This window comes from Monodelphis domestica, chromosome 7 (assembly GCF_027887165.1).
Source record: "Monodelphis domestica isolate mMonDom1 chromosome 7, mMonDom1.pri, whole genome shotgun sequence".
In the NCBI taxonomy this organism is placed as follows: Eukaryota; Metazoa; Chordata; class Mammalia; order Didelphimorphia; family Didelphidae; genus Monodelphis; species Monodelphis domestica.
In genome coordinates, this window is record NC_077233.1 from 24,516,430 (window position 1) to 24,542,437 (window position 26,008).

Consider the following 26,008-nt stretch of genomic DNA (forward strand, 5'->3'; position numbering starts at 1 on the left):
TCCCCTTGTAAATCTGAATACAACACACCCATCCTCCCCGTTAAAAAACCAAAAAGGGGACCCGATGGCAAACACCTCTATAGATTCGTACAGGATTTGAGGGCTGTGAACAATCACGTTATAAAGAGACACTCCATAGTTCCCAATATCAATACTATTATTTCTTCTATTCCTAGCACAGCTACATACTTTACAGTAGTAGACTTGTGCTCAGCCTTCTTCTCTATACCCATACATGAGAACTCGAGGCATATTTTTGCTTTCACCTGGAATGGCATACAATATTCCTGGAGTCGGCTGCCCCAGGGTTATGTAGAAAGTCCAACCTTATTTGCACAAATTTTGGGACAAGATACAGATAATATAAAATTTAAAAACAGCAAATTAATAAAATATGTAGATGACCTACTCTTGGCTTCCGTGGATGCAGAAACATGTCAGGAAGATAGTAAACACCTTCTTTTGGAATTGCACAAAAGAGGTCATAAGATCTCGAAGGAAAAAGTTCAGTGGTGTCTCCCCAAAGTAGAATATTTGGGGTTCATTCTGACAGCTGGTGCACGCTCTATTTCTCCCAAGCGAATTGAGAATATTCAAAAATTGAGTGCTCCTACTACTAAAAAACAGTTAAGAGCAATTCTGGGAGCAACAGGGTTTTGCAGACAATGGATTCCTTGCTATGGGGAAATTACTAAACCTCTTATAGCACTAACAAGGGATTTGGTCCCTGAACCCCTCAAATTAGAGCCTGAACACATGTCAGCTCTATCAGAGCTAAAAAAGGCTATCTTATCTGCCCCTGCTCTAGGCATCCCAAATTACAACAAGCCATTCACTTTGTATGTACATGAGCGAAGAGGAGTAGCCTCAGGCGTTTTAACTCAGACTCTGGGGCCTTCTCAGCGTCCAGTTGCCTATTATTCAGCCCAGCTGGACCCAATAGCTTCAGGAGCACCACCATGTCTTAGAGGAGTGGCTGCTACTGCTTTACTAGTGACAAAAACCGTTGATCTAGTATTAGGATGCCCATTGACAATTATGTGTCCACATGAGGTAGAAGCATTATTGCTAAGACAGAGAACACAGGCATTTTCTGATCAGCGAATTACAAGGTATGAAATAACCTTGCTAAATAATGAAAATATTACTTTGAAACGCTGTTCAACGCTTAATCCTGCCACCTTGCTTCCAGACTTGCCAACTTCAGGAGAACCTTTACACAGTTGTGAAACACTAGTGTCCATGGCAGAAAAGCCTCGAGATGATCTCTTGGACACTCCCTTAAAGAACTCAGACCTGATCTTATTTACTGATGGTTCTTCTTTCATGAGGGATGGCATACGCTATAGTGGAGCTGCCGTAGTCTCAGAATTTGCCACTGAGTGGTCAGCCTCATTACCTTCTAACATTAGCGCTCAAGGAGCTGAACTCATAGCTCTGAAACATGCCTGTATAATTGCAAAGGATAAAAAGGCAACAATTTATACGGATTCTAGATATGCTTTTGGCATTTGTCACTCAGTCGGGATGCTATGGCTCCAGAGAGGATTTTTAACCTCAGCTGGAAAATCCATAGCTAATGCTGAAATTATTAATGAAGTCCTTTCTGCTCTTCAGCTGCCTGAAGCCCTAGCAGTAGTTCATTGCTCAGCCCATACAGGTGGCACCGACCCTGTCTCTAGGGGAAATGACCGAGCAGATGCTGCTGCAAAGCTAGCAGCCATAGAAGGGCCTGAATTACTTTTAACATTAACAACTACTGATGACTCAAATTTATCACTTTCCTATGATGAGAAGGAAGTGGAAAAATGGAAACAGAAATTCAAAGCAAAACAGATCAATGGAGTCTGGGTGTCATCTGAAGGAAAACCCCTGCTCCCTAGAAGTTTCTATCACCAAATTTGCCAATCTGTTCATAATAATGGCCACTTTGGCACGCAGGGCATCGTGGACTCTGTTAAGAGAGTATGGATAGCCCCTGGCATAACTACCATAGCCTCTAAAGTGTGTTCATCCTGCTCTACCTGCCAGGCATATAACCAACATGCCTTTCGTGGCAAAGCCTTTGGTGGACGTCCTCTGGCTTACACACCTTTTGAGCACCTGCAGATAGATTTTATAACGATGCCAAAGGCTGGACAACATAAATTTTGTTTGGTCATAGTAGACCAACTGACCAGATGGCCGGAAGCATTTCCTACAGCCCGAGCCACAGCAGCTTTTGTTGCTAAGGTGCTTTTAAAAGAAATTATTCCTCGCTTTGGCCTACCAGCACGTATTGACTCTGATAGGGGGAGTCATTTTACTGATTCTGTCTTAAACCAGATATATTCTTGCTTGGGGATAACTCCCAAATTCCATGTTCCATATCATCCCCAGAGTTCAGGCCAAGTTGAAAGGATGAACAAAGAACTTAAAACTATGATTGGAAAATTATGCACTGAGACCCATTTAAAATGGCCTGAAATTCTCCCTCTGGCCCTATTTTATCTTAGAAGCAGGCCTAGAGGAGACTTACATGTCTCACCATTTGAGATGCTTTTTGGACATCCGCCTATACAGGCTAAGCCTTTCTCCCCGGCTTATACATCGCTATTAGGGGGAGATACTACTATTGCTTCCTATATACAGGAATTACAGCACAAACTACATGAGCTACATGAATCCGGAGCTGCAGTACAAGCTGGACCACTAGACTTCTCACTTCACAACCTGAACCCAGGAGACAACGTGTATATAAAGAACTTCCAGCGTACAGGAACAACCCAGCCTTCCTGGGAAGGACCATTCCAAATATTGTTAACTACTCCAACATCTATAAAGGTTGGAGAAAAGGACTCTTGGATTCACTGTTCTCATGTAAAGAGAGCATCTTCTGTTGAGACTGATTGACTGTATCCTATACATGCATTGGAGATAACTATACATTGACAAGTGGAACTGTTTTATTCTGCTTTTGACACATTGAATTCCTAAATTTAATTTTTTTCCTTTTTCCTTTTTTTTTCTCTTTTCCTTATTTTATTATTATTATTTTTACATTATTTTATTTTTTCCCTTTTTCTCATTTCTATGTACTTAAGGTACATATGATCAATATTAATTTTTATTCTACAATATTAGTTTAAATATATACTTGCTGTTATTATTAATACGCACCCAAACAGCTTTAGACTATGGGAACCTGCCATTTATTGATAATTGTTGTGGGACTATGATTAGTGTTTGTGTCTGATTCTAGGAACGAGATCAAACAAGGAGCACAGAGATAACCTGGATAATGCCAAAAGAGCTCACAGGTCTAAAAATCAAAGACCAATCCAGGAAGACTTAATGCATTTCTAAGCCAATACTAAGGACTTGAACCTAGTGTGAGACTCGGGGTTGCGACACTTGACAGACGTTAAGATGTAGGCCTTCCCTGTATCCACACTCTTCGTGAAAGTACCTACAGACAAGTACCTAAGGTTGACTACCATCCTGACTCCATCCATTCCTGAGAACGAAGGTAAAATCAGACGAGGGAATGACACTTCCCTAGATATAAAATAAAAATCTGGTCCTCTTTTTTCTCTCCTATAGTATGGCAACTTCCTGTAGCCTTGGCTGCAAATGGGGAAGTAAAATATACTGCGTTCTGTCCTACAGACTTGTGGGATTAGAAATTACTTAACTGGACCCTAATACAGGGGCCTGTAAAAAAAAAAATTTTTTTATTCTTGCTTTTTCAAAATTTGTATACATAGATTTTTTGATTTTGATACTGATTTTGAATTCTTCTTTAATATATATATATATATATATATATATATAAAGGGTCTATATTTTTCCCTTAATTTTTCCCTTTTCTTCTTTTGACTTTGATTTTTGATTTTATTCTCATATTGTTTTGTTTTTCTTTTGAATTAACTCACACACCCCCACAACTAAAACTTGAATCCTCAGCTGGACTCAGTGTTTTTTCAACACTTTCTTCAGGGGGGATTGTATTTCATCAAATCCAAGATTTAAATTTTGTTCGAGATAAATCTTCAGAGAAGAAGCTTGCTAACTAACTGAATCCAGAGAATGAACTGTGTGCAGAAAGATATCTAAACCTTTTCACTACAGGAAGATCCAGAATGAACCTTGAGGTGTGGTTGATTGAACATTTTTTTAATGTACACTCTTATGCCAAAGGGGACTGCCCCCTAATTGGCTTTTGTCAATGCGCCCAGCAAAACATTGGTTTGCTATCTTTCTCTCTCCTCTATTTCCCCATATTTACAACTATTATAATTTTCCTCTTAGTGGAAAAAATTTTTGTATACACTTATAGTTAGAAATTTTTGGGGTGTAGTATGCTTATGTTTAGTGATCAATTGGGGAGACTAGTCTCCCAATCATCATCAGGGGGGATTGTGAATTTTAAAAGTCTCCATCTTGGTCTAGCACCCAAAATTGTGCACACCCACACTACACGGGCATGTGCTAGTCAATGACAAAGCAGAAATAACTAACTGCCCACCTGGGCTGTCCTAAGCCAAGCTAGAGCCAACCATTGGATTTTGTGAGACACAGGAAGTGAGGTAGGGAACAGCCTCTGGAATTCGCTCACTTCCTGTGGGGAGAGCGAGACGCCAGTTGGTGTTAGGAAGAGTTGGTGTTAGGAGCTTGGACAGAGAGGACGCCCGCAGACAGCTTTCCTTCAGATCGGTCACGTGAGTTAAGGACTGATTCTTTCCACCTGGGCCTTTGGGCCTAAAACTCCCTCTGCCTTGGTCAGAGGTTGAGTAGCCCCTTTCCCTTTTTCTCTTCTCTCCTTCTCTCCCTATCCTTTTCCCTACTCCCAGTGTGATTAAACCTCCATAAACTTCATTCTGACTTGAGTGTTTCATTTTTAGGAATTTCATAAGTAAATTCCTTGGCGGCCATTGTTTAATATTACATAAATCCTGTAGCCACATTCTTAACCATTACAATATTATAACCCTCTCACAGAGGCCTAAATTTCCCCATTACAAAGGCAAACCCTTGTGTTGTATCAGGTAACATATAGAAACTCCCCCTGTTCAATCATTGACTGTTAACATGTAAACATTGCCTGTTACCATGTGTCCCCTATAAAAATCATGATTATGCTCAATAAAGTTGCTTTTGATTGCCATCCACACCACTGGCCCTCCTGCTCTCATACGGTGTTCATTTCATCCTTCCTACCTTATTTTCAGTTCTCTTGCCCTTTCAAAGACGCTGACTATTGTTAGGCAAGCCTCCCAAGCTCCTGACATTGAGGGATTGAACATCACATTTGGAACAGATGAGTAAGTTGTGGCATATAGTTGTAATGGAATACTATATATAGTGCCATAAGAAATTATGAATTAGATTAGTTCAGAAAGACCTACAAAATAAAGTACAGAACCAAGAAAACAATGTGTACAGTCAGAGAAATATTATATGATGATCAACTGTGAAAAACTTAGCCATTATCATCACAGCAATTCTTAAAGATAACCACCAAGAACTTAATATGAAAAATGCTATCCACAGCCAAAAACAGAGCTGTAGGTATCTGAGTGAAGCTAGAAGAATGCCATCTTCCACTACATTTCCTTCATGAGATTTCTATTGTATGTGTGATATATATCTTCTATGATGACATGAGCAATAAGGAAATACATGTTACATAAAAGAATGTGTAAAGCCTACATCAGATTATTTACTACCTTGGGGTAAGGGAGGGAGGGAGAAAATATTAACTCTAAGATATCAAAAACAATTGTCAAAACTGTTTCTATATGTAACTGAAAAAAAATTTTAAATGGAGAAAAATTTTAATTAAAAAAAGAAAATGGGTCTTTTGAACCCTACAATTCTAAAATTACTTTGTCTTTATCATATTTTTATTATTTACTCATTTGTGTATGTGTTAATTCTTCCAACAGAATGCCAACTTCTTAAGGTAGGGGTTGTTTCATTTTGCCTTTTTATCATCAGAACCTAAAAGTATCTGGCACATAGCAGGCTGCAAATAAAGCTTTGTTAAATGAATGTATTAATATGTAATTAAATATACAAATTAGTACATCTAATTAATAAATTGAAAAATGAACAAGTTGAAGTGAAGTTCTAGAGAAAATCTTTTGTCCTCAAGACCAAAGAGAGTCCCTTTCAAATAAATTTTACATAATTTACATAATTAACTAGTTTAAAAGACTAGCCATAATATTGTGGAAAACCTACATATTTGGTGACAAAAGAAGCCTCATAAATATACATTAAATATTATATATAATGTAATAAATATGAATTTTAAAGAATTGAATATTTTCTTCAGTGTAGAGGGAACTTTTAGTAATGATCATTAAAATTGAGGAGTATTGAACAAGTAGGGATTTATAGCCTGAAAAATGGTATTTCACTTTAATAGTTTATTTTATTAAATCTGATCAGCAGAGCAGAACCAAGATAGAGGCTTAGTAGCAGCCAGAGCTAAGACTCCTTTGACACTCCTTCAAAACCAATATCTAAAAAGCTCCTTAAAATGACAGGAGTCAGGGACCAAAATAAAGATGAAATGAGAGGGTACTTCCAGTCAACCCAATTTGAAAGGTACGCACAAAGAGTCAATTTTCACAGTATAAGGGGGAATCAGAAGCAAAACTTCACACAGAGTGCTGGCCAACAAACCCCTCTCCCCTATTTCCCCACTGGTCACCTATTGTGCAAGGTTCCTGGCATGGACATAGGTCAACTTCAGGATCCTAGGACCCTGCCTATACCAATAATAGAGCACCTCACACCCCAGACCCACCCCTTTAAGTTCCAGGTCCTCGCACCAGCTCATAGTGATGGCTGGAAGTCTATAGCATTTGACTCATTCAAGCCTATGCTGTGATAAAGTCCTTAGCCCCAGGGCAAAATATCTTGGAGTGCTGAGTCCTACAAGTCATTAGGAAAGAAAAAAATCAGCAGTTTTCCAAAGTCTCCGTCCATAGGCAAAAGAAGGCTTGAAAAATAAGGAAACAGAAAACAAAACAAAACAAAACAAAACAAAACTCATGCTAGAAAATTTCTTTGGTGAAAAAGAGCAAGGCACAGTGTCAGCAGAGAAGTGTGAGATCCTAGCAGCCACATGCAAAACTTCAAAGAAAAATGGGAATTATTTTCATGCTCTGTAAGAACCAAAAAAGAATTAAAAATCAAACAAGATAGGTCACAGAAAAATGGGTAAAAATGAAAGTAATGAAAAAAGAAAAAAAAACAGTTTAAAAAGTAAAATTGGTCAACTGGAAAAAGAAGTGCAAAAATCGAATGAAGAAGAGTTCCATGAAAAGTAGAATGGATAAAATGTAAAAGGACAATCAAAAGGTCATGGAAGAAATTCATTCTTTAAAAATTAGAATAGGGTACTGGTTAATCTAATAAAAAAGGAAAAGAATCAAATGAAAAATATCAAAGATGGAAAGGGTGATCTCATTTGTAATGAAGAGAAAATTAAGGTAATTATTAAGAACTATTTTGCCAAATTGTATGGCAATAAATGTGACAATCTAGGTGAAATGGCTGAATATTCATAAAAATATAAATTGCCTAGATAAACAAAAGAGGAAATTGAATACTTAAATAGTCCCATCTCAGAAAAAGAAATTGAACTAGCCATCAAGGAACTTCCTAAGAAAAAATCCCCAGGGCCAAATGGATTCACAAGTGAATCCTATCAAACATTTAAAGAACAACTAATCCCAATATAATATAAATTATATGAAAAATAAGCAAAGGATTCTTACAAAATTCTTTTTATGACACGAATATGGTAGGCAGCTAGAGGACAGGTGCAGAAACTCCCAGCCACCACTCTCCATTTAAGAAGAAACCATTCAGATACCATGGAACCACAGTTAAGGTAACACAGGACCTGGTTGTATCCACACTGAAGGACCAGAAGCATGGAATATGACATTCCAGAAAGAAAGGAAACTGAGTCTACAACCAATAACTACCCAGCAAAATTGACTATATTCATACAGGGGAAAATATGGTCATTTAATAAAATAGAAGACTTCCAAGCATTAATAATAAAGAAAAAAAAAACTTACTTAAACAGAAAATTTGATTCCCAAACACAGAATGCAAGAGAACTACCAAAAGGTAATTAAGAAAGGGGGGGGGAAACATTTTTAAGAGATTCAATAAGTTCAAGTGCTTTGTATTCCTATACTTAGAGGGAATAGCAACAAACTGTGTAGAATGAAATGTCAGAAATATATATTTATAGACAGGTAGGAAAAAAAGGATAATACTTTTTATGTTTTGGAAATTTTTAAAAATTAATTAATTTAGAATATTTTTCCATGGTTACAAGACTATTGTTCTTTCCCACCCCTCCCCTTATCTCCCTCCCATAGCCAACACACAATTCCACTGGGTTTTACATGTGTCATTGTTCAAGAACTATTTCCATATTATCAATATTTGCACTAGCATGATCATTTAGAGTCTATGTCCCCAATCATATCCCCATTGAGCAATGTGATCAAGCAGTTGTTTTTCTTCTATGTTTCTACTCTCACAGTTCTTCCTCTGAATATGGATAGCATTCTTTCTCATAGGTCTCTGAGAATTGTCCTGGATAATTGCATTGCTGCTTGTAGAGAAGTCCATTACATTCGATTTTATCACAGTGTATCCCTCTATGTGTTTAATGTTCTCCTGGTTGGCTTCTTTCACTCTTCATCAATTCCTGGAGGTCGTTACAGTCTGTATGGAATTCCTCCAGGTTATTATTCCTTTGAGAAAAAAAGTATTTTGTCACCAACGTGTACCACAATTTGTTCAGCCAATTCCCAATCGAAGGACATACCCTAATTTTCTAATTTTTTGCCACTACAGGAGTGCTGCTATGCATATTTTGGTACAAGTCTTTTCCCCTATTATCAATTTGGGGTACAAACCCAGCAGTGCCATAGATGGATTAAAGGGTAGGCAGTCTTTAAGTGCCCCTTGGGCATAGTTCCAAATTGCCATCCAGGATGGTTGGATCAATTCACAACTCCACTAGCAACGTATTAATGTCCCAATTTTGCCACATCCCCTCCAACATTTATTACTTTCCTTTACTGTCATGTTAGCCAGTCTTCTAGGTATTAGGTGGTAACTCAGAGTTCTTTTGATTTACATTTCTCTAATTATAAGACATTTAGAATACTTTTATGTGCTTATTAATAGTTTTGATTTCTTTATCTGAAAATTGTCTACTCATGTTCCTTGCCCATTTATCAATTGGGGAATGTCTTGATTTTTGTACAATTGATTTAGCTCCTTATAAATGTGAGTGATTAGACCTTTGTCAGAGGTTTTTTTATAAGGATTTCCCCCAATTTGTTGCTTCTCTTTTGATTTTGGTTGCAATGGTTTTGTTCATACAAAACCTTTTTAATTTAATAAAAGCAAAATTATTTACTTTACAAAAGAGGATAATACTAAGAGAAATGGGGTAAATTTATATTTCATAAAGAAGCACATGGGCAGGGGGAGAAGACCAATACAATGCAATGGTAAAAAAAGATTGGAGACAGGTAATTGAAATTGACTAAGAATGGGAAGAACACTCACATCTATTGGGGCAGAGAATTGTATTGTGACCTATAGAGAAGTAGAAGGGTAATAAACAGGCTGGTGGGAAGGGGAGCAATACAAGGGAGGGTGAGGATAGGACATAATTTAAAAGGCACTAGAGGAAGAAAGGAATCAATAAGAGGGAAGGTGTTGAGAAGGGGAATATCATTAGGGAGGGGAAAGGGGGGAAACTGATTTAAAGTTAAAATTTGAAGGGAAGGGTAAGTTGGATAAAAGAAAAGGCAGAATCTAAGGAGGAAATAAAAATGGAGGCAAATACACAGACAGTAATCATGACTTTGAATGTGAATGGGATGAACTCACCAATAAAAAGGAATCAGATAGCAAAATGGATTAAAAACCAGAGTCTTACAATATGAAGACTACAAGAAGCACACTTGAGGTGGTACATAGGGTAAAGATAAGAGGGGGGAATAGAATTTGCAGGGCTACAACTGAGACAAAAAAAGGCAAGAGTGGAAATCATGACCTCATAAAAAGCTAACACTAAAATAGATCTCATTAAAAGAGATAAAGAAGGTAATTACATCTTGATGAAAGGCAGTATAAATAATGAAGAAATATCAATACTCAACATGTATGTACCAAATGGTATAGCATTCAGATTTCTAATGTAGAAACTAAAGGAACTTAAGGAGGAAATAGATAGTAAAATCATATTTGTGAGTGACCTTAACCTTAGCCTATCAGAACTAGATAAGTCAAACCAAAAAATAAGAAAGAAGTAAGGTAATTGAATAAATTATTAGAAAAATTAGAGCTAATAGATATCTGGAGAAAAATAAATAGGGATAAAAAGGAATATACCTTATTTTTCAGCAGCACATGGCACATATACAAAGATTGACCATGAACTAGGTCATAAAACATTGCAAGCAAATGTAGGAAACCAGAAATAACAAATGCAATTATATCAGACCATTAAAGTCATAATCATAATTGGAAACTAAATAATATAATTCTTCAAAACTGGTTGGTCAAAGGACAAATCAAAGAAACAATTACTGATTTCACTGAAGAGAATGACAATGAGGAAACAACTTATCAAAATCTATGGGATGTAGCCAAAGCAGTTCTCAGGGGAAAATTTATATCACAGAATGCATATATCAACCAATTAGAGAGGGAAGAGGTCAATGGATTGGGCAGTTAGCAATAGAAATTAGAGAAGAAAAAATAATTGAAGGTATTAAAATAGGCAACGAGGAGACTAAACTATCACTTTTTGCAGATGATATGATAGTCTACTTAAAGAATCCTAGAGAATCAATTAAACAGCTAATGGAAATAATCAATAACAATAGCAAAGTTGCAGAATACAAGATAAACCCACATAAATCATCAGTATTTCTATATATTTCCAACATAACTCAGCAGCAAGAGTTAGAAAGAGAAACTCCATTTAAAATTACCCTAGGCAATATAAAAAAATTTGGAATTTATTTACCAGCACAGACACAGGAATGATATGAACACAAGTACAAAACACTTTCCACAGAATTAAAACTAGATCTAAACAATTGGAAAAAAATTAATTTCTCATGGTTTGGATGAACTAATATAATAAAAATGACAATCCTCCCCAAATTAATTTACTTATTTAGTGCCATGCCTATCAAACTACTAAGAAACTTTTTTACTGAATTAAAAAAAAATTATAACAAACTTCATGTGGAAGAAAAAAAGATCAAGAATATCAAGGGAAATGATGAAAAAAATGTGAAGGATGGAGGTCTATCAGTACCAGATCTTAAACTGTACTATAAAGCAGCGGTTATCAAAAGGATATGGTACTGGCTAAGAGATAGAAGGGGATATCAATGCAATAGACTTGCGGTAAATGTACTAAACATATAGTGTAATATAAACCCACAGATCCAAGATTTAGGGACAAAAACCCACCATTTGACAAAACCTGTTGGGCAAATTGGAAAACAGTATGGGAGAGATTAGGTTTAGATCAACATCTCATACCCTACACCAAGATAAATTCAGAATGGGTGAATGACTTAAATATAAACAAAGAAACTATAAATAAATTAGGTGAACATAGAATAGTATACCTGTAAGATCCATGGGAAAGGGAATATTTTAAGACAAAGCAAGAGATAGAAAATGCTACAAAATATAAAATGAATGATTTTGATTATAATAAATTAAAATGTTTTTGTACAAACGAAACCAATTGCACCAGTATTAAAAGGGAAGCAACAAATTGAGGGAAAAAATCTTTATAACAAAAACTTCTGAAAAAGGTCTAATTACATAAATATATAAGGAGCTAAATCAATTGTACAAAAAAATCAAGCCATTCCCCAATCAGTAAATGCGCAAGGGACATGAATAAGCAGTTTCCAGATAAAGAAATAAAAACTGTCAATAAGTACATGAGAAAGTGCTCTAAATCTAAATAGAGAAACACTAATCAAAACAACTTTGAGGTGCCACCTCACATTTAGTGGTTTGGCTAATATGACAGCAAAGTAAAGTAATAAATGTTGGAGGGGATGTGGCAAAATTTAGACACTAAAGCACTGCTGGTGGAGTTGTGAATTGATCCAACCATTCTGGAAGGCACATTGGAATTATGCTCAAAGCGGGATAAAGTACTGTCTGCCCTTTGGTCCAGTCATACCACTGCTGGGTTTGTACCCCAAAGAGATCATAAGAAAAATATGTGTACAAAAATATTCATAGCTGGGCTCTTTGTGGTGGCAAAAATATTGGAAAATGAGGGGGTATCCCTTGATTAGGAAATGGCTGAACAAATTGTGGTATCTGTTGGTGATGGAATACTATTGTTCTAAAAGTAATTAAGAACTGGAGGAATTCCATGTGAACTGGAATGACCTCTAGGAAGTGATGAAAAATGAAAGAAGCAGAACCAGGAGAACATTGTACACAGATATTGATACACTGTGGCACAAGAGAATGTAATAGACCTCCCCACTAGCAATAATGCAGTGATCCAGGACAATTCCTGAGAGATTTATGAGAAAGAACACTATCCACATCCAGGAAAGAACTGTGGGAGCAGAAACAGAAGAAAAACATTTGCTCAATCATATAGTTTGATGGGGATATGGCTAGGGATGTAAACTCTAAACCATCACTCTATTGCAAATATTAATAATATGGAAAGATGTCTTGATCAATTATACATGTAAAACCAGTAGAATTGCTCAATGGCTACAGGAAGGGGAGGGAAAGAACATGAATCATTTAACCATGGAAAAATATTCTAAATTAATCAATTAAAAATAAAGTGATTTTTAAGCCTAAAAAAGAAAACATAATAAAATAAGAAAAAAAGAATATAAGTGATTAGATTTATGCTTCCAGAAGAGTAATCAGGGAGCAATTTTTATGATGGACTGGAGAAAAAAGAGACAGAAAATAAGGAGAAGGGTTTACTTTCAATTCAATGAACCAAAAAAATGATAAACTAATTCAATAAAATCAGCATTTCCACTAATGGTGGGAGCAATGCAGAGATTGGTGTAACTGTTTTAGTCAAAGAGAATTTTTCATAATGACTCTAAAAATGGAGAAAGTTTCATTTTTGTTCCCCAACATGGAAAGTCAGTTGTGGAATGAGTGGGACAAATCCTCTCTCCTCTCTTCCTTTAGAATATGTTGTTACAAAAGAAAAAGAATCCAACTTAGACTCATCTATAGATGAAAATGGTTATTATCTCTTATGGCAGTGGGATTTTGATCCCCAATTTGGCAATAAGAGAATTTGTCATCCTCCTCCAAGATGTATAGAATGGAAACTCAATGAAGGAAAAAAAATGTTTTAAAATTATGCTTATCTTTGTATTACAACAATTCATAGATGAATCCAAGTGAAAATGATGGGGAGATGAGGTGAGTAGATGAAATTATAGTAACCCTTCTAGTAAACTGTCATTCTTAGGATTTTTACAAGAAGAAGCAAGAACAAAGGGAGTAATCAAGATAACAGAATTTTGATTTTTGAAGAGAAAATGAGAGGGTAGAGACCAACCCTTTATTATCTTGAGGCGCTTTTAATTTGATTGAATAATACTCCCACTACTGGGGTATCCTCAAGGCAAAGCTCTCTTTATGCACACATAGTATACTGGAAACATACCAGGACTCAGTGTCTGAAGCCTTGGGCTCAGTTCTGACTTAACTGCTTACTAGTTGTGTGCATATGGCCAAACCCCTTCCTCTGGCTGAGTTTTATTTTCCTTATCCTTCAAAATGGGGTTAATAATACTTGCACTGCTCACTTTAGAGGAACTAATTTCTGTGAGGATGAGTTATTTAGTCATTCACTCATTCATTCTTTGCAAGTAGGTATTCTTTTGTTATTATTGTTTGTCTTTGTATCTGAGAGCCTAGCACACATCTTGGCACATAACTGATGGTCAATTATTTTGAATGAGTGAGTGAATTATAATGAACCTACTTTGAGTAAAGCATTGTACTGGGGGCTATGTGTATATAAACACATAGGCACATATATATGCATATATACTCCCATACATAGAGTTCAGCACCATTTTAGTGCACATATGGACCACAGAAAAGAGACTTTGGTTAAAGGAATAATGGCATAGTTCATCAAAACACATACTCACATATCTATATGTTCATATGTGTATATGTATACACATAGCAACAAAATCATAGCAAGCATCAAAGATTACATTTGAACTCGCAACTTTAAACTCCACCATTAATGCTTTTTAACCTTCAGGTCTCTTTAGGGACTTTGATATTCCTTCTCATTCTAAATCTAGAATCATATAATTATTTATTCATTCATATATTTATTCATCTAATTATTTATCTACTTATTCATTTACCCTTATTTGTCTATTCATCAATTTGTGAATTCAATCATCCCTCCATTTGTTTATCTATTCATTTAATTATAACCTAGTAGATTAAGTTCCTGTTAAGCTTGAAGTCAGGAAGATTAGGAGACATTGGTCTAGGTGTCACCTCTGACATTTACAAGTTCTGTGACCCTAGTTAAGTCATTTAATCTTTGTATTTTTTATAGATTAGCATGCCCATATTATAACTGCTAAGCTATCATAGGGTTTGTTGTAATTTGGTGAGGGGGTCTTCACATAATGTGAGACCCAAACTGAAACATTCTTCTAGTGTTCATCTTGGACCATATACAATTTTTTCTCCAGACAAGACATCATCCCTCCCCCAATTTAAGTTCCCAAAATTTTCAGGACACATTTAACCCCTTAACCTCATACTGCCTATCCTTGTTACTTATCACTGAAGTATCAATGTCTTGTCTCTCTATCTACATGATATGTTCCTTCAAGGACCCCATGTTATGTATTTTTTGAGTCTTTATAGTATTTTCCATACTACTACCCCAGATGTCCAACCAGTCACTGAGTTTTATTGATTCTTTTCCCAAAATATCGTACCTCCACTCACACAGTTATCAACTTTGTTCAGCAACATCTCTCAGTTGGACTTTTGCATAAGCCTCCTAATTGGTGTCCCTATCTAAGGTCTCTTCTTTTTGACTTATCCTCCCCATAGATGACAGAGTAATTTTCCTAGAGTGTAGGTTTAACCATTTCAAACTCTTACTCAATAAACTACACAGGTTCCCTATTGTTCCTAAAATCAAATGCAAAGTCTTCTGGCATTTAAACTTTACCATAATCTGTTTCCAACCTATGACTCTAGGGTAATTATACCTTGCTCTTTGCAGATCTTTTGGTCTAGCCCAAGGGTTTTCCTATCATTATACTCATTGGACATGTTTATACTCTTTTCTATAAACCATCTCCCAAGCATGAAAGATATTTCCTCCTCACCTCCACCTTTTAGAATCCCTACTTTCCTTTAAAATTTTGTTCAAGTTTTGCCTCCAACATAATGCCCTTCCTCATTGTCTCCATTTCTAACTAGTGGTTTTCTCCGGAAGTAAGCTCTTTGAGAATACTTCAGGAATTCTAACCATGTCATTTAAGTATGAAAGCATATTAGAACTACCGATAATCCCCCACATTTATAAGGATGGTAGAAAATTATGCTATCTATCCCTTTTTTATAAAGACTTGTCATCAAAATTACACATTAAGTTCATTTTTATTTTTCCCATTATTGTTGCTATAATCATTATATATATTGTTTATCTGGTTCTGCGTAATATAGACCATGATTCAGGTTTAGATACAAATTATGGGAAGACAGAATGTGCTGGCATTTTCTATTCAATCAAGTTGAATTGATCAGCAAATATTCTATAAATCCAAAAACAATTATTAAGGTATATATATGGGACTAGGGCATCTACTTAGTGCAGTGAAGAGAGGACTAGCCTGGGAAGCAGGAATATTCATCTTCTTGAGTTCAAATCTGGCTTTAGACACTAGCTGTGTGATATGCAAGTCACTTGGTCTTACTTACCTCAATTTATTCATCTATAAAATGAACTAGAGAAACAAATAGCAAGCCACTCTAACATCTGTCAAGAAAACCCAAATCGCATCATGGAGAATAAGACACAACTGAAATGACAGAAACAACAATGAATTTAGGTGCTAGTTCCTATATGTACTTGAAGTAAAAACACTAAGACCAAAATAGTCCCTGCCCTCAAAGAGAATATATTCAGAGGATCATAGATCCAGAACTGAAAAGGACTTTAGAGGTCATCTGGTTTAAGATACTCATCTTACAGATGAGGAAACCAGGAAGGTTAACTCATACAATTTGTTGGTTGTTCAATACAATGTGTGCACAAATAACTAGAGTACAGTACCAAATACATTGAAGGAGATAGAAGAATCTGAAGGGACCTTGGAAGGAATCTCAAAAAAGTCAAGAATGTAAATATGAAAAGTGAATTCCAAGAATTACTTCTGAGAATCAGAAGATGAAGTCTCACTTGCAATGATCAGTTCCAGTGGACTGAAATAGAGTTGTTTACTGTTTTTTTGTTTTTGATTTTGTTTTTGTTTTTTTTTTGTTTGTTTTAATAGGAAGCAGTAAGAGATAGGACTAGATGACTAGGAGTTTGTTGTGAAAGACTTTGAATTTTAAGTTATTTTTTTACATCACTGATAGAAAAGATAAATCAGTTTAAATCCTAAGCATAGTCCATAGGATTTGAAGCTAGAAGAGGATTAAAAATTTGTCTGGTCCAACAAAATTACTTTACAGATGAACAATAATACAGAAAGATGTGCCTTGCTCAAGGTAGTAACAGATAGAGTCAGGACTTGAACCCATAACCTCTGACACTAAATTTCATGTTCTTGCTAAGACATTTCCCTGATTCTCCAAAGGAGAACCATGACTGTTCTTTATGGACTTCTTGGATTATTTTCTTTTAATCACTTATGAGATATATTATAACAGAATATCTGTGCTTAACAAAAAGATTTCCAAATCTGTGTCTATGGCTAATTCATTTTTTAAACAATATTGAATGGGCTGAATTTTTAATATAATGAAAGAATATTCACTCAGATTCACTATAATTGGGTTTGATCTACTGGCAGTGGAGGTATTGCCTACTATGGGCATAATCATTATCGGAAATATGAAAATCAACTCCTTAGGCCAGGGATATTAAGCTACCCTGAGAATGGTTTCTTAGATTCACCAGAATATTTGGATCACTTTATGTTGAATTTTTTTCTATATCTCACCTCCCTATCTTTCCATGGCTCAAAAGCACCTTCTATTTACATCTCTGCTTTGTGGGATCACTAGTTTCTTTTAAGAAACAGCTTAGGCGCCACCTTTTATACATGTTTTGTTTCCTAGTTTCACTTTCTCCCTCCTTTAATTTCTCTCTCTCTCTTTTCTCTGATTTGTTTCTTCCCTTTCCTCTCTATTTATGTTTTTCTGTCTTTGTCTCTTTGTCTCTCCTCCTTTCTCTCCTCTTTCTGTCTTCTGTTCCCTTTCACCTCTCAGTCTCTGTCTCACTGTGCTAATCTGCCTCACTCCTCTCATTATATTACTTTGTATTCTATTTACATGCATTCCCAATTCCCTCACCAGGCAGGGATGACTTTCACTTTTGAAATGCATAGTGAAGTGTGCTGTACCTTTGTTGGGATTTTGTTATTTGGTCTAGAGCCCTCATTTCATCTGGGTGGAGAATTCATGGTGTGAAAATATTTGACAGAGACATAGACTGACTACTTATAACTAGAAATCTTGGAGTTGTTTGAAGTACTAAGAAGTCAAGTAAAATCTGTTCATGGTCACTGATTGTATATATGAGTTAAAATTTGAACCCAGATCTTCTTGGCTCTAAGCCTGTTCCTCTCTATGCTACACTACCTCTTATCTGACACAGAATAAATGATTAATAAATACTTATTTAATTGAACTGTACCTAAACACACAAAAAAATACTTTCCCTATTACTTAGAAATGAGACAACTACCATATAATTCTCCTTGATGGTAATGAAATACAATTGAGTTTCAGCAAAATAGCATATGCTAGCTTGCAGCCACTATGGAATTGGTGTACAGTGTCACCATAAATACAAGCAGATGCCTACAAGCTGCTTAGTTTCATGAATGAAGAAATATTGTCCCCCTGTGAATGAAATGGATTCATTAGAGTGGGCAGAGAATATGACACTTTCTCCACCCCCTGCTCCTAAGACCATACTGATGGCTTTAGAGTGTAGGCAAGTGTCAGCTGTAAACAGGCTCCATATTGAAGCTTCTAAAGCACTAAGCATTTTTCCTTGAGTGTTTTATTAATGCCTTTTTATCTTTATATCATATTAAGTTTCCAGATCCACCTAATTGAAAAACAAATCTATTAAAGAAAACTCAACCATATTAATAAGCATTAATTAAGCATCAACTGTGTGCCAGGCACTGAAAGATGCAGTGACAACCTAAAAATGTGACATTCCATATACATAGTGCCCTACTTTCTATGAAGAAGGAACATTTTTCAAACATTATCTATCTGGAATTAAGAGTGATCCTTGGATTTCATCTGAACTGGCAAAAACTCAGAATTGGTCTAGTATCTTTTTTTTAACCATTACCTTCTGTTCTAGTAGTAAGTCTAAAACAAACAGGCCAGGGCTAGTCAAATAGGGTTAAATGACTTGCACAGGGTCACATAAGCTAGGATATGACTAAGGCAAGATTTGACCCCTAGACCTGGTACTCAATCCACTGCCCACCAGCCAATAGGTCTAGTATCTTTTAGTTTTATTCATTTATATTAGATGTTATAGATAGTTCCATTATTTTCTAGGACACTAAAAGTTGACCCTTAAGAGGTCAGCCATAGCTATTTGGCAAGTATCCCACTTCCATGAGACTACTACACTCAATACCACATGCCAACAAGATTTGTTTCTATTCAGAGATATGGGGAAGTTAAGTGTCAATATGAAGTAATACCATAGGATCACTATGTATCCTTCCTATGCTGCTAAGTAGACCTACTTTTGTCTTGGAATAAATAGTTTTCTTCCAATCCCAAACGTGAACCACCATAATATTCTGAGTCTGCACTGGGCTAATGCTCCTTTGTTCTTTGCTCAACATTAGTTTGTATGGGATTTCCCATGTTTCTGTGAGTTCTTTATATTTGTGGCCACTCACTGTGCATTTCCATTTCATTAATTTTGTTTTTGTTTAATAATTTTTCAGTCATGTCCAACTCTCTGTGACTCCTTTATAAGGTTTTCTGGGAAGAGATACTGCAGTAGTTTGTCATTTCCTATTTCAGCTCATTTTACAGAGAAAAAAATCGAGGCAAACAGAATTAAGTGACTTATCCTTGGTCATACAGGTAGTAAGTGTGTCAGGCTAGATTTGAACTCAGGTCTTCCAGCCTCCATACCTGGCATTTTATACATTGCATCACCTATCTGTCCCAATATGCCATAATTCATTCAATCATTGCCCTGGCAATGAGTACCTACTTTGTTCTTAGTTTGCGTGTGTATATGTGTGTGTTTACTTAGCTCCAGCTAGAAAACGTATTGTCACAACTCTTCTGATGCATGTAGAGAAAATTCCTTGTATTCTTTATTCATTATGAGGATTTTTGTTAGATTGGTTATGAGCAATTTGATAAATTTTTGTTTCATTTCCAAACTTTCCAAAATGGTTGTACTAATTCATTTTCACTAACAGAATTTTGATGTTCCTATCTTCCCAAGACTTGTTTAATGCTGAATATTTGTAAATTATATTATTTCCCAATTTGACTAGTATGAAAGTATATATTGGGAGTATTTTTAGTTTCCATTTTATTATTAGTGGTTTGTTATAGTTTATTTATGTATGCATATATTATATTTCAAATCTTAAAAGCATTCCATGTAATTTAACCTCATTAATTGAAAATGTTTCTTTGTCATTATAGAAATTCTTTATATGCCTTAGACTGAGGTTTAGCAAATATTCTGTAAATTTCTAGGATTGTTTCAAGAAGTGTTGCTTCATGTTAGAAGTATTTTCTTATTACCCCTATTGTCATTGGCACTTCATTAAACAAATTTAATTTTTGTATATTTTGAACCGAATTATAACTGCACATGTGGTTTTCTATGAGTATAATATATCCTCCTAAACTTTTAAAATTTGTCTTTGTATCCCTAGCATCAAACATAATGTCTAGCACATTAGTAGATCCTTCACTAAAGCCTGTTGAAATGCATGTCTGAATTAAAGATTTTTTCTATTTTAAAACTTCTTTTCTTATTCCAGCTGCATTGTTTGTTTGTAAAAATATTTGTAAAAGCCCCCCCCATGGGTGCAGGACTGGGACCAGAGTTCCCCAGGTAAGAGTAAGGAAAAATTACAAGAGAATACAAAGATTGGATTTAGAAGGGGTTTGCCAGTAGGCAAATACAGTTTACTGCAAGCTGCTAACAACTTTTAAAGGCACAGATCACAAAGAATGAAAGCATTCCTTTGAGAAGGGTCCTTGGGAAAATACTGAGATGAGTCTTGGGAAAAGTGTAACCTGGATGGTAGATATAACACCTGGTGCAGGATAAGGATTCCAGGAATTGAAGTGAGATGATAGTTCCAGGAATTAGAGCAGATAAATAGATTCAAGAAATATAGATGGGAACCTGGGGTAAGATTATGATTCAAGCACCATCCAGGGTTCTTGGAACAGTCAGAAACAACATGTCTTTACCCGGAATAGACATGAATTACTATGAAAAGCCCAAAGAAGGGGAGGGAGAGGGCACTTGGGCTCATTCTCAGACAGACTCTGAGTTTTCAACCTCTTGACAGAGGTCACTTAGATCTCTCTTAGATAGGATCCAAGTTATCAATCTCTGACAAATATTTTTTAAAATATATAATATAAGTTATCTTCAATTTTTTTCTTCCTCTCTCTTGTTTGGCTATGAATTCTCTCTCCATTCATTAGTATGAATAAGAATGATAACACATTCCATTCTCTTCTAATAGTTTTTGTAGTGATGTAATTTTTGGTATATAGATTGCACACCTATTTTGAATTTATTGTGCTATAAAGTGCAAGGTTATTGTCTGAATATTTTCTGCCAAACTAGAGGGGGTTTTTTTGTCTTTTCAGTTAGCCAATCCATGAGTAATATGGATTCAAATAATGAAAAATCTGATGTAATGTGAGTTATAAATTGTTATATCACATTTAATTCCATCCAATATTTAATTAACATAAAGCATGAGAGCTTGTTGAGGGTTTTTTCACCACCATATCTTGTCAGTCAGCACTTATTGTCCTCAATGGTGGATGTGATATACCATCATATTCTACAGTAAGAACAGCTGTGTAGATTTTTTTCAGAGCACTTTGAAAAACGGACAAAAGAGAGACTACTTTAGATGGAAACCCTGATATTGCAAAAAAGGAAGACACATTACTAAATTAGGACAAAGATTTTATATAATTGTCCAGAGTGAACATAGTCATGGTAACTCTAAAACAGGAGATGTCAGGATGCCTGAATCTATGGAACAAAATCTTATCAAACATGGAGGTGAGATAGAAAAGACAGTCGCAGCATTTTTTTTGTGTCTTTCAAAAAACTACACAGATAATGAATGTTACAATGATAGAAATGGAACAACATTTTAGTAATATGGTTAGAAGGCTACAATAAAAATGCATTCCCTTTAATAGAGAAGTCTTTCCATCCAAAGCTTCCTCTACATTTAAGGCAGTAAAGGAAAAGGAAAAAAGAAATAGTGAGCAAACTTTTACTAAGAAGGTTGGTTGCCTTGATTGCTTTTAAAAAATAAAATTTGTTGTATAGTGCTAAAATTACTAAAAGGGCTCAAACACTGATGAGTAGAAGATATCTTGCTAAATTCCTGATATTTTATAGAAAATAATCAAAGAAGGTGGATACATTGATCATCATTTTTTAATATGGATGAAATAGGCTTACTCTGGAAAATGATCCCTTCCAGAATTTGCATTGGAAAAAAATTAGCTTTAAAATAACTGAGAATCACTTAATATTTGGGGGAAATAATGCAGAATAGGATACCACATTACAAGCAATGCTTATATATTAGTTTTCAAATACATGTCCTCTGAGACACTTCAACTGTTGATCATTTCTCTTGTTTTGGGTTTTGTTTTTTTTTTTGGCAGCCAAAAAAGCAATGATATGGCTACTAATAATAACAATAGTAATAGCAGCAGCAGCAACAACAATAATAACTAGCATTTATATGCTAATGTTTATTTAAGTTTTATAAGTTCTTTAAAAATATCTCATTTTTATACCTCCAACAAATATGGGAGATAGGAGCTGTCCTTTATCACCTCTGTTTTACAGATGAGGAAACTGAGGCTAACAGAGGCAGTTAGTTGCCTATAGTTACAAGTGTTTGGGGCTAGCTTGGAATGAAGATTATCTTAACTCCAGCCCTCCATCCACTGTGTCTAATGAATAAGAAACATAGATGACTAAAGTTGCTTTTGAATGTTAGTTTTCAAGTTTAGTCTAGTTGTTTAAAAATGTTGCAATGACAATATAATATTTAATATAATGCATATTTAGATTTAAAACTTTGGGGCCCTGTTTTTGATTACTAAAAAGTGATGGCCAAAGAAAATACATAGATACAGACACATGTTCAGGCAAGTGAATAATGATATATATTGGACCTCTGAATTCAATATTTAGTTATTTTCTCAGTGATTTAATGATTTCTACTAGTGAACATTGGTGCCTTAAATGTAATTTATAGTTCTAGAAAGTTGTGTAGAACACCACGGGATTCAGAATTTTGTTTGGTTTCAAAAAACCAATTTTTGGGAGAAGCAGGGGCAGTACTTGATCTTCCAGGTTTCAAGGCTATCTCTCTCTCTATAAAAAACAAGACCTCTATTAAAAGTGGTATATGTTAAATAAAATAAGACCAATAAAATATTCATATAACATGTATTTTAAGGATTTATGAAATCTTTGAATAATAATTTGAGGGGTTTAGAGCCAAGGGAATCACTGGGTTGGTAAATTGCTATTGGAGATTTAAGAATGCCATACTTACAAGGAAGCAGAGAAAAGATAGTCTTAACTTTTCAGATCAGTCTAAGAAGAGTTCATGGAGAAGACTTTCACATTGCAATTATTACGTATAGATACTGCATATACAACATGCAGAATATAGATCTTAATGTCATTAGAAACCACCTTTTCCCCAACCAGTGGGCCTTAACAATATTTCTAAACATCAGATTCATCTGGCAAGTTTTCTAGAACTCATTATGACTATTTCAGTATAAAATTCCACATGGGCTAGAAGTGTTCCAACACAGCTTAAAATTAAGCTAGAAAAGGAAAGGGAAATGTCATTTTTCCCATTTTCAGAATTACAGTGGAACCTCTAAGCTACTCATTTATTTAATAGATTCATCTTGGTCAGTGAGTAATACCTAAAGATTAGAAACTCACTGTGATGCATTGTAAATATTTCCCACAAGTAAGTTCATTTTGTGGTAGATTCAAATAGAAATGGCATTTCCATTTTATTGGAAAGAATTAGTTTTATCAATATATGAAATAAAAAAAGAAAATTTCATCAGTTTGATCATTTTCACCCTTACACCACGTACAAAGTGGTATTTGGTAGAAAGCTATATCCAGGAAGGAAGGTGATATAAAAATGAAAGATATCAATAATTATTTTGTTGATTCAGGAGAATTCTTGCAGAATGTGGAAATCATATATAAGTCTGGTTCCTCTCCAACACTTTGAAATAGGAAGAAATATACCCAAGTAAAGATATAACAAAAAAGGAGAAATGAAGAAATCTACAAAAATAAAAGCCTTAAATGGACTGAAGAAATGAATGAGAAAAATTAAAATCTACGAGTACTATGGGATGAAGGGGAAGCTGATTTAACTAGTTCCTCTTAGTCTCAGAAGATACAATTGTGAGATTGATAAAGAGACAAATTTAGGCTCAAAGATAGGGGAGAGAGTCATTCAAAAGGAGAATGTGTTGCTTCAGCCAAAATTGGGTTCTCCTTCATTGGAAGTTAAAAATATTTTTTTGGGGACACTGTTGTGTTTTTCCCACTAGGGATTGAAATAGTTGGTTTAATAGAAGATAAAGATATTTAGAGTAAGGGAATTTTTTTTCAGTAACAACTGAAGCCCCAGAAATTACAACAGAATTATCACAAGAACCCACATATTAGTTGAGAGGCTAAATACAATAAGGGGGGAAAGAGATAGAATGGAGTATATAATGGAAAACATATATTATAGTATAGAAATTGGATAGAAATTAGAGTTCTTCAAGTAGAATAATAATAGACAAATTAGAAAGTAAATGATCTATAAACAATGAAAAATTTTAATGGAGCACTGGAAAATGAAAACTAGCAGAAACACTACAAAATAGCCAAGATGGGAAAAGAAATATTAATATTAATTTAGAAGATCAGTTGAGATCTCTATAATCCAAAGTACAGCACCTTGAAGATAGAATGAGAACATCAGAAAAATTATTGTTTTCTCATAAGAAAATCTTGATAAACAAGAGTATGTGCATGTGTTAGAGAGAAAAAGGGGAAAAGAGAAACATATATATATATTTATATATATATATATATACATATAGACATAATATATATATACAGATTTTTAAAGTAATACAATAAAACTGCCCTACAGATTAGCATTTTATAGCTAAATATAGATCCATGGACTACAATACATAGGATTCTGACTTAGTAGAAGCCCAAACTTAATTTATCGAGAAATGTACTTGATATGCTTCAGAGTTTGGGGTTAAAAGACAATATCTTGCAAACTACCAGGAGGTAAGAAATTACACAGCAAGCAGCGCTATTACAAGTCAGTGATGTCTTCTTATCTATGATGAAAAATTAAAGAAGATTCAAATATGTCATTATGTCAATATGACATTAAAAAAAGCAGATCAGCTCATACCAAATCAGACTTATTCTGCAAAGCTGACACAAGACCTACAGAAAAGGTATACTTTTGATAAAATCAATGACTTCTAATTACTCTCCCTGAGGAAGCAGAAATAGGAACATTTTTGAAATGCAAATTTAGTGGGCAAATGAAACTTTAAAGATAATTCTATATTGCATGAAAAAACTAGTGATGCCATTGTTTATATTCTATAAATAGAATACTAGATTTTTTTATTTAGAAGTTGAATATTATTTCAGTGTCATTACAGGAAACACAAAGAAAAAAAGAAAAAGTATTAGTTCATAGGTTTAAAAATGGTCAGACAAACTATCCAATAAGAAGGAAGGAGAGGGAATGAGGTAATAAAATGGTATCATGTTTCTTAAAACTGAAATACTATGGTTGAAGCTTCTTCAAACTCAGAGATGGGATAGTGGAATGAACTATGGAGGCTCCTGAAGAACATTGGTATCTATGTTACACAAGGAGAGTAAAAAGTAAAGAAATTATAGTCATGCTGCCCATTATTCCCACTACGTATCTCCTCTGGCTCTAACTGTAGTGCTGTCTTAAAGTCTCTTAGAGACTTTGGATGTGCACATTGCTCACTCTCTATCACTGCATAATAATCTACAGAGGACTACTTCTTCCAGACTTCAAGATTCTCCTCTGTTATTGCTCTGAAAAATCAGGTCAAGATCCTACAGACTAAGTCTTTGACATAGCTGTCACTGGTTTCCTCCAAAAAATCCAAAGGCTTTTGGCTATTTTTTTCTAAGTCAGTAAGAAAGTAGCTATCTTAATGAATTCAAATCACCTATATGAGAGAGCACCACAATGAAAAATCCTAAGAGTACTAGAAGATATGGTTGTTGAGCAACTTCATTGATATTTAAAAGATTATGGAAAATGTGGGAGATAAAATAAGATTTCTAAAAGGAAAATGTTTATTTTTTTTTACAAAG